The sequence below is a fragment of the Triticum dicoccoides genome, chromosome 3B (assembly GCF_002162155.2).
Source record: "Triticum dicoccoides isolate Atlit2015 ecotype Zavitan chromosome 3B, WEW_v2.0, whole genome shotgun sequence".
In the NCBI taxonomy this organism is placed as follows: domain Eukaryota; kingdom Viridiplantae; phylum Streptophyta; class Magnoliopsida; order Poales; family Poaceae; genus Triticum; species Triticum dicoccoides.
In genome coordinates this window covers 725,872,104-725,882,861 of record NC_041385.1, presented here as the reverse complement: position 1 = coordinate 725,882,861, position 10,758 = coordinate 725,872,104, and the positions used below count along the sequence as shown (strand labels likewise).

The 10,758-nt window shown below is 45.3% G+C and overlaps 1 long non-coding RNA gene across 1 annotated transcript; it reads left to right on the top strand.

Moving 5' to 3' along the window:
* Window positions 1-435: 435 nt before the first annotated feature.
* Window positions 436-1,700, top strand: LOC119281962. The gene is made up of 2 exons (XR_005138589.1): window positions 436-657; window positions 746-1,700. It is a non-coding gene; the product is annotated as an uncharacterized LOC119281962 (long non-coding RNA).
* Window positions 1,701-10,758: the final 9,058 nt, after the last annotated feature.

The window sequence follows — 10,758 nt, the reverse complement described above, 5'->3', positions numbered from 1 at the left end:
CGGCATGTTTGGTTTGGTGTTGCCGTTGCCACGTTATGAGCTCTTGTTTATCGACGGGTGTGTGCTGCACTCTTCGGGAAGGTTCTTCCATTCTTTAAAAAACTTTGGTTTACTGTGCGGTTTGCACTTTTGATTTCACGTGTCCAGTCTAGAGGTGTGTGGATTGCTCTTGTTCCACGTGCCACTGCTTGATCCATGCATGTGGCCACGTCTGCCCATGGGTCATTGACTGCTTATTTCCATGATGGACACGTATAGGTCAATGAGATTATGGGGTAAGCAGTTTGGACATATTTGTGTTTTTCTCTAGACCGGCTAGATATTTCGCCTGGTCTCTCTGGAAGGATCCCGTGAAATCTCGTTCCACCGCTTGGTCGTTGTTTGGCCCTATAAAAATGCGTCACTCCGTGTGCGTCTTCCATCTCGGATGCGCCATCATCCCTGCTCCTTCACTCCTGACACCCCTTCCGTCGAACACAATGTGAGCTCTGCCCTGTTGGTGTCTGATGAAGCGCCGCCGACGGCACCGTGGAGTGCCTAGGGTTCTATCGTAGGCCGCTCGCAGGTCATGGGCCCGCGCGACTCCGCAGCGTCGTGATCCTCCAGCACGGGCGTGCCGCCGCCATCAAGACGAACCGGCGCCGCCTTCAGTCGCTGGTGCGTTCCCTCGCTAATAAGGTCGATGGCTCCCTTCCCTGCACTGCTTCTTTCCTACTCATCTTTCAATTTTTCTCTATCCTTGCAGTCATCGCAGGTAGCGGCAGCATGTACGCATCAGGAGCGGGCGCCTCTTCTTTCGTGCTCTCGCTAGATCCTCCCAGCAGCAAGTCACCCTCTCCACCACGCCCTTTTCCTGCGGACTACGGGAGTCAAATGCTAGCTGGCCCTTGATCTGAATGAACAGACCTGCAACCGGTGCTTGATACGGAAGCATGAATAGTGCAAGAGCTAGCAAAGTCACCGATCGCCATACAGAATGCCAACGTGGGAAGGTGGAAGCACAAATAGAAGCAGTGTGAAGCTGCTATTTTTTCCTCGCCGGCTACAGATCAAGCGTCTTGGTCAGCGATGTGTTACATACGTTATTTCTCCAGCACAAGTTCTCCCAATCAGCACAGATTTGGCGACGCCCCCCTTTCGTTGTCCTCTCGATGGCGGGATTACTTCCGTCTCTGGTGCAGCGACGGCGTTCGGTGATTGTTTCTCGCCTTCAGAAGATAAGCTCTCAAAGCACAAGACTCTCTTCAGCTTACTGAAAACTACTTACTGAAAACTTTCTTACGCACAAAACTTCTTGCGGATATGTAAACATGAACTGACAGGACAACTTCATAATCTTGCACGTTTTTAACTTAGGACCTACTATTTGTCTCGCCTCATTCATCTACATGCGAGTCCTCTTGAGAGTCAATTAATGACTGCATATGCTTTGATTTGATTCCCACTGACTAATGGTTTCTTGACCTGTGTTTCTTTTCTCATATTGGCTGGTTGCATGACAATTGGTGTTAGTGACTTCCTTTCGTTTAAGTTTGATTTAGTATTTGTAGGGATGCATCTGTATGAGGATTCTCATCATTAATTGGTGGGTTGGTTTAGCAAAAAAAATGACAAGTGTGCATGCAACAATGGGTGGACTATGCAGAATTTTTTCTATATTTTATTTATGGCCAATGAGGACTGGTGACGGTTGCTACTGACCCGGGTGTTGACAACACTCATGCATGGTTGTGGTTGTGTGGTATGCAGTATATGTGTATTCTCAGTCTATGTAAGCAGTTGCATGTTAAACACTTGGTATGTGTATTCAGAGCAGCTAATTTCTGAATGTAAAAGAATACAACGTCATTTTTTCTAAGAGTAAGGCCCTGTTTGGAATCTCTCCACTCCGTTCTCCACGGAGCTGCAGAGCTCGGTTTGAGCTGCTCCATAAAAAGCTGCAACAGCCTGCTCCGCTCCGGGATCTGAGTCACGGGAGCGGAGAGAAACCGAACAGGCACTAAATCGATACTTTTGTGAAGCTCCTATTTTTTCATTGGTTTATTGCTATTTCTCCTTACAAACCTACTGTCCGAAGAAAGTAGAGTTAATAGACTTGGACTAATAATTGATGAAATCCCATCACGTATATTGATGGGTGATATATATAGCAGATCTCAGTTAATTGCATGTTACGTGAACAGTGACTGCTTGCATGGTTTGAAAAACTGTTCTGTTTTTATTGAGTGGCTATACATGCATGTAGGGGTGGGCATATTAACCTAGCACCCAACTACCGAACAGAAAAAACCGGGACCGAATCCGAAAAGACCGAAGCCGAAAATTCCAATTCTTAGTTCAGTCTGCACTTTGTAAGAACCAAAATTAATTTAGGAATTCCGGTCTTGTACTTTAGTTAACCAAAGTAATCGATCAGACAGATTAGATGCACATGGACAAATGCCTGCGTAAAAGCCCGGCCCACGCACAACCCAACATCTCAAGTCTTTGCTCATGTATGTGCCCTTCTTTCTTCACAGTACGTAGCCTCCAGCAATCCCCTCCTACCCTAGCCACAACTCCCGATCGATTCCTCACTCCTTATCCTAGGCGCCAGCGCGCCGCCTCTCCATCTCCCCTCTCCGCACCCCAACCGGCGACGATGGTGTAATTGGCTTATAAGTGTGTAGGCTTACTATGGGCGATGAGTTATGCATTACCAAGTTACCAACAGACCCTACTTATAGTCATCAATCTATGTTTGCATGTACACCTGTAGGCAAGAATCACATTCCTGAAGAAACCAACAAATGGATAACCAACACATGAGCCTTTTCTCAATATATACAAAACTTCACTGAAACATGCAAATAAAGCGCGGTGCCAGTTCTCTACCACTGTATCAAAGAAACAAACTTAGCCGAGGATCTCAAATCTAAGTGGAAAGTAGAAACGTTGCACTCTGCCTGTGTTGACTCAATGAACCTTATCTATATGTGTGAATGACTATGTTATCAACCAAGTACTAAACAAAGTTTTAAGAACTTCAAAAGGAAAATCGTCGCACAACAATCAGTATGGCGCGGCGTGCCGCTGCGCACTACACGCCAGTAACTATACAGTCCAGCTAGCAGAGTTGGTCGAAGAGCAGCCCAAAATGATCAAGCAGCAGCTGGGTATGACCACTGGCTGCTGTTCCAGCCAGCTAACGTGTAGACCGTATGTGTTAAAGCGTGCCTGCAAAAACACTGTCCCTACGAGTATCAAATTTTTTTGATCGCTAGAATCTCTAGGGTAGTCAGAGGCGGCCGCGCGCGTACAGGCACAAGTTACAGTAATACTTATTGAACAGTAAAGCACACATCTGTGATCTGTGCTGGCATGGCTGTGCGTGTGGACGTACTAGGTACGTACTCGGGCCACACGTCGGATGCTGCTCACCATGCATTCATAATTTACGTGAGACACTTAGGGCATGGCCAACTTCATGCTGGAGTGATACCCCATGATCCACGTCGGATTAAAAAACATAGAAAGGAAAAGGATGCTGCTTGCAGAGCCGAATGGCAGAAGAAGTTGGTGCTTCAATCAAAAAGGAGAAAAGAGAAGTAGAGGAAAGAGGCAAAATCACAGGGAAAGAGGCAAAATCACAGGGAAAGAGCACTATAGGTCCACACAGGACATGTACAGCCATGGGTTTAGAGTAAAAAGAAAATTGTAAGAGAGAGCAGGGGCGTAGCCAGGCCCCAGGCAACAGGGGCGATGGCCTGGCAATTCTTTGTGTACTGTAGCTGATTTTGACACTGTAGCGGGCATCGACACTGTAGCTAAGCAGGTTAGCCCGGGGCGTGGCCGAATCCAGGTTGGCCCAGGGTATGGGACGGACCACATCAAGAACTAGATGATATCCCGCGCGTTGTTGCGGCAAATTATGGTTATAAATTGGTTAAATAAAAAATAACATAGACTATACAATATTAAAATGGACAACCGTATAGAGCCCCTTAATGTGGAACAAAAATGGCATTGATAATGTATCATTGTCGCGGAGTTCAATTCCAAGCACCAATATACTGTATCGAAAATTCTAAATAGGCCAAAATATTTATACTGCAAGAAATTTAAGCCAATAAAAACAACCAGGAAATAGTACAAACTTATCAGATAGTTAAGACAGCTTGTTTCGTGAGAAACACACCTACATAAGGATCTCACCAACAGATTATTTGAACGCTAGTTAGTTTGCTCCTTGAATGTTGCCTACCCTGTCTTTCTTTCTGGTTTCGTACAGTCTTGAGTTGCATTCAGCAACTGTTATCATGACACGACTACATGTGTCTTCTCCTTTACCTCACCTATCAATGTTGTATGACCAATCAGCGGCATGGCAATAAAAAACGGAAACTACTATGATAGTTACGGATTGAACATGGCATTCAATAATTGTGATACCATGGGAAATGCGTAAGATGATATTGATAATAAAGGGAGCGTAAGATGCAAGTATAATCTAGAAAATAGAACATATAGTACTGAATTCATTATGTCTGCATCTACTATTGTACTTGGAAGCAATTTATTATGATTAGTCCTCAAGCTCTCTAAGGAGAAAGCAATCTCAAGACTCATGTGTGGAGATTGAAAGAGCCTCACTTAGCTTAAAATTCATACATCTCTGATTGGAAGGCTACATATTGTACAAACTTATTGTGTATAAAACAACTTACAATGAGAAAGGAGATCTCTAACATGTTATGTACATTAACATGTATGGTTACAGAAATCACACTCGTAAAATATATTTTTAGCCAGTTTACATTGGTCCACCTCACTTACAGCCAGTTTGAATATTCATCATCTACCTTGTTGAGATGAGAAAACAAAGATCTGCACAAACAACATGAGTGGATGACTTGATTTTAGTAGACTGATGCGGACCCAAGATGTTGGTATTACTACTCAAATAAAAACAAATAGTCAAAGAATAATCAAATTTTAAATAAGCAGCAGCAGCACAAATCTTCCAAACAAATCTTTATATCCAACCAGCAAAAAAATTAGTCTGTGACAACGCCTATGACGTGAACGGCGGCTGCTCACTCGCCAGTGCAACAGAAAGGACATAGTGCAGCTTGTGGTAACTGCACTAGTAGAAAAAGGGTCAAATGTGAGACACATTAGTCCCGGTTTGTAACAGAACCAGCACTAATGTGTCCATTAGTGCCGGTTCCAACAGCTAGGCGGGAGGAGCTCTTTAGTACCGGTTCGTGGCGAACCTTTAGCACCGGTTCGTGCCACGAACCGGTACTAAAGAAAATGATGGCAGGATGTTGTCAGAGTGGGGCCCTTCCAGCACCTTTAGTACCGGTTCGTGGCACGAACCGATACTAAAGGTCGTCCTATATAAACCCTTCGTCCACCCGCACTCTGTTCTTCCCCCTTTCCCCTCTCCCTCTCCTCTGTTCTTCCCTTCTTCCTCTCGAGTTCATCACAAAATTTACCCCAAATTTGTCAAGATTTGCAGGCCCCCATCCATTCAAATGATCACCAAGGTTAGCAACTTTGTCCTTTCATCTCTCATTGCTAGATTAGCTCTTGCATTGGTTTATATAGTGATTAATTGTGGGTTTTAGTAATTTGGGAGGAATTATATGTGGTAGTATTTGATTTATATGCAATTTGAGGTCAAAATAACACTTAGTTTGCATATGTAGGTGTGTTTTACTTAGTGCCTTCTAAATCTCCGTCGTAACCACCGTCGATCGCCCGCACCGTCCCGTCGCCGGCACCACCTTGTGGTGAGCCTCTTGTTCATGAAATTTTATATAAAAAATTGATGTTTGTGTGATTTGGATATATAGTTACTCGTATAATTATCTTACCCGTACGTTGTTTGTTATACATAGTGCCATGGTTTTGATATCCGTCCCCGTCGGCCCTCGTCCTTGTTATGATTCGGATGTGGTATATTCTCTTTTAAAACTATTTGTTGCATTTCGTGTTTATGACAAATTATGCCCATCAAGTTGACATAGATATTTTTATCTAGGAGGTATGTGAACCGGAAATTCCAACCGACCCTATTGTCGAGAGGTTAAATTTAGTTGAAAGAGAAAACAAGTACTTGAAAGAAAAATTGAAAAGAATTGAGGGGGAGAAGATGGAATTGGAGTTGCATGTTGCCGATGTCGTCGATGATCACAAGATCAAGATGGAGAAAATGCGCTTGAAGATTAGAAAGATTAGAAAATATGCCATCGATAGTGAGGCTTGGTATCATTATGTTGTTGGATCAATTGTTACCTTAGTTGCGATCTTGATCGCATTTGTTGTTGCATTTAAATGCTTTAGCTAGAGAGTTATTTGTTTGTTGCATTTAAGTGTTGTATGAACTTTATGTATGAACTTGTATTAATTTGGTCTATTCGGTGCTGTGTAATGAAGATGAGTCGGCAATGGATGTACGATGACCGATGCTCTCCCCAGTTCGTTGAGGGCGTGCATACTTTTCTGCTTGCGGCTGAGGCAAACAAGCGGGCGGATGGTTTTATGCCTTGTCCATGTGCTGGCTGTAAGAATGGTCGCAATTACTCTACGTCAAGAACCATTCACGTCCACCTGTTTGAGTCCGGTTTCATGCCCCACTATAATGTTTGGACCAAGCACGGAGAAAGAGGTGTTATGATGGAAGACAATGAAGAAGAAGAGGACGACGACAGCTATCCTGGCCATGGGTTCCCTGAATACAATGATACAACAATGGGGGGAGAAGCTGAGCCGGTAATGCGGGAAGAAGTTGAGCCGGCAATGCGGGAAGAAGCTGAAGAAGAGGCATCAGATGAGCCCGTTGATGATCTAGGTCGGGCCATTGCCGATGCAAAGAGAAACTGCACAAATGATTTGGAGAAGAAGAAGTTGCAGCGCATGTTAGATGATCACAAAAAATTGTTGTACCCGAATTGCATAGGTGACAAGAAAAAGCTGGGCACCACACTAGACTTGCTGCAACGGAAGGCAGAGAATGGTGTATCTAACAAGGGATTTGGAAAGTTGCTGGTAATGATAAAGGATATGCTTCCAAAGGACAACGAATTGCCCGAGAGTACGTACGAAGCAAAGAAGGTTGTCTGCCCTCTAGGGTTAGAGGTGCAGAAGATACATGCATGCCCTAATGATTGCATCCTCTACCGCGGTGAGTACGAGGATTTGAACGCTTGCCCGGTATGTGGTGCATTGCGCTATAAGATCAGCCGCGATGACCCTGGTGATGTCGAGGGCGAGCGCCCTAGCAAGAAGATTCCTGCCAAGGTGATGTGGTATTCTCCTATAATACCACGATTGAAATGTTTGTTCCAAAACAAAGAGCATGCCAAGGCGATGCGATGGCATAGAGAAGACCGTAAGAAAGACGGAAAGTTGAGAGTACCCGCTGACGGGTCGCAGTGGAGAAAAATTGAAAGAAAGTACGGGAAGGAGTTTGCAGATGACGCAAGGAGCGTATGGTTTGGTCTAAGCGCAGATGGCATTAATCCTTTTGGGGAGCAGAGCAACAACCATAGCACCTGGCCTGTGACTCTATGTTTGTATAACCTTCCTCCTTGGTTGTGCATAAAGCGGAAGTTCATTATGATGCCAGTGCTCATCCAAGGCCCTAAGCAACCAGGCAACGACATTGATGTGTACCTAAGGCCATTAGTTGAAGAACTCTTACAACTATGGAATGGAACAGGTGTACGTGTGTGGGATGAGCACATGGGGGAAGAATTTGACCTAAAGGCGTTGCTGTTCGTGACCATCAATGATTGGCCTGCTCTCAGTAACCTTTCAGGACAGACAAACAAGGGATACTGCGGATGCACGCACTGTTTGGATGATACCGACAGTATATATTTGAATAGTTGTAAGAAGAATGTGTACCTGGGACATCGTCGATTTCTTCCGAGCAGGCATCCCGTAAGAAAGAAAGGCAAGCATTTCAAAGGTGAGGCGGATCACCGGACGAAGCCTCGCCACCATACTGGTGCTGATGTACATGATATGGTCAAGGATTTGAAGGTGATATTTGGAAAGGGTCCTGGCGGACAACCTGTTCCGAAGGACGCTGACGGACGCGCACCCATGTGGAAGAAGAAATCTATATTTTGGGACCTGCCATATTGGAAAGACCTAGAGGTCCTCTCCGCAATCGACGTGATGCACGTGACGAAGAATCTTTGCGTGACCCTGCTTGGCTTCTTGGGCGTGTATGGGAAGACAAAAGATACACCTGAGGCACGGGAGGACCAGCAACGTATGCACGGAGAAGACGGGATACATTAGGGTCATGCAAGCTACGCTCATACCAAAGAAGAGAAGGAAATCTTCTTTGAATGCCTGCTCAGTATTAAGGTACCGTCTGGCTTCTCGTCGAATATAAAGGGAATAATAAACATGCCAGAGAAAAAGTTCCAGAACCTAAAGTCTCATGACTGCCACGTGATTATGACACAACTGCTTCCGGTTGCATTGAGGGGGCTTCTATCGGAAAACGTTCGATTAGCCATTGTGAAGCTATGTGCATTTCTCAATGCAATCTCTCAGAAGGTAATCGATCCAGAAATCATACCAAGGTTACAGAATGATTTGGTGCAATGTCTTGTCAGTTTTGAGTTGGTGCTCCCACCATCCTTCTTCAACATCATGACGCACGTCCTAGTTCACCTATGCGAAGAGATTAACATTTTGGGTCCTGTATTTCTACACAATATGTTCCCCTTTGAGAGGTTCATGGGAGTCTTAAAGAAATATGTTCATAACCGTGCTAGGCCAGAAGGAAGCATCTCCAAGGGCCATCAAAATGAGGAGGTCATTGAGTTTTGTATTGACTTTATTTCTGACCTTAAGCCGATTGGTGTTCCTGAATCGCGGCATAAGGGCAGACTGGATGGAAAAGGCACGCTAGGAAGGGAACAAATAATATGTATGGACGGACATTCTCTCACTGAAGCACACTACATAGTTCTACAGAATTCCGCCTTGGTGCCTCCGTATATGGATGAACACAAGAATTTGCTACGCTCCAAACACCCGGAGCGGTCTGATGACTGGATTACACGTGAAGAAACCAGGAGTTTCACTAGCTGGTTGCAGACACGTACCATGCATGACACCTCTATTGAAGATGACATGTACTTGTTGTCCCAGTTACCATCTTCGAATATAATGACTTTCAAAGGGTACGAGATAAATGGTAATATATTTTACACGATCGCCCAAGATAAGAAGAGCACCAACCAAAACAGTGGTGTCCGCTTTGATGCAGAAACCAAGACGGGAAAGGAAACATATTATGGTTATATACAGGACATATGGGAACTTGACTATCGACGTGGTTTAAAGGTCCCTTTGTTTCGGTGCAAATGGGTCAATATGACACGAGGCGGGGTAACGGAAGACCCGCAGTACGGAATGACAACAGTGGATCTCAACAATCTTGCGTATGCAGATGAACCATTCGTCCTAGCCAATGATGTGGCACAGGTTTTCTATGTGAAGGACATGTCTACCAAGCCAAGAAAAAGAAAAGATAAGGAAGCGAATGCATCGTACGATGAGCCAAAGCGGCACATAGTTCTTTCTGGGAAGAGAAACATCGTGGGAGTGGATGACAAGACAGACAAGTCAGAAGATTATGAAAAGTTTGATGAAATTGCTCCATTCACAGTGAATATTGACCCGAGCATCCCGTTAAATGATGAAGATTTTCCATGGTTACGGCTCAAAGGGACACACGCGAAGAAAAAGTTTCACACCCAAAGATCTGGGATGTGATCGGCTTCACTATCATCACTTTCTTCTGTGTTTCACACCCAGAGAGGAATCTCTATAATAGTTAGGGTAGTTATGTATTTTGGCATTTGAAACGCGAAGAAATTTTATGTGCAAACAAATTCTTTCATGCCTTTACTGATTTTTAAAGTTAAGTTATTCACAAACTAATGATTCACACTAATTTCAAATAATTCAAAATTTAAACTATTCAAATTTGAAAACTACGTGCACTAACAGAAAGTTTGTAATTTTTTGTACCTAAAGCAAAAATATTCACAAAGAAACTCTAAATACACAAAAATAAATAAAGCAAAAAAAATTAAAAAAGCCCGCCTACTAGGCCAGAGCGGCCTGCATACGACTAGAAACCCAGCCTGTTGTTGGGCCAGGATGCAGGCCCGCAAAGGCCAAGTGGGCCCACAGGGCAGCAAAGAACACGTAGGCCCAGTAGGCCTGCTTTGGAGAGGAGCTCGAGAGAGCGACCGCACGGGGGTTTATAAACCAGTGCGGTCGCCCCTCGGCTAGCGAGGTGGGACTAAACTTGCCGCACCGCACCTGCGCCAGCGCACCCCCTTTAGTACCGGGTGGTGGCACAAACCGGTACTAAGGGCCCTTTAGTACCGGTTTGTGCCACCACCCGGTACTAAAGAGGGTCGCTTCCCGCCGCTTGGGCTGGCCAAAATTGGCCTTTAGTACCGGTTGGTACCACAAACCGGTACTAAAAGCCCCTCCTATATAAACAACACTTACGAAAATTTCAGTTTCTCATCTGGCTTCTTCTCCTCTGCAACGTCGCCGGCCGCCCCCGTACGTCTCCATCCCTCGTCGCCGCCCCCGTTGCCGCCCCGTCCCCGTCGTCGCCGCCCCGTCGTCCCCGTCCCCGTCGTCACCGCCGCCCCGTCCCGGCCCGTCCCGCGTCGTCCCCGTCCCGTCGTCGGCGCCGCCCTGTACGTCCCCGTCGTCGTCGCC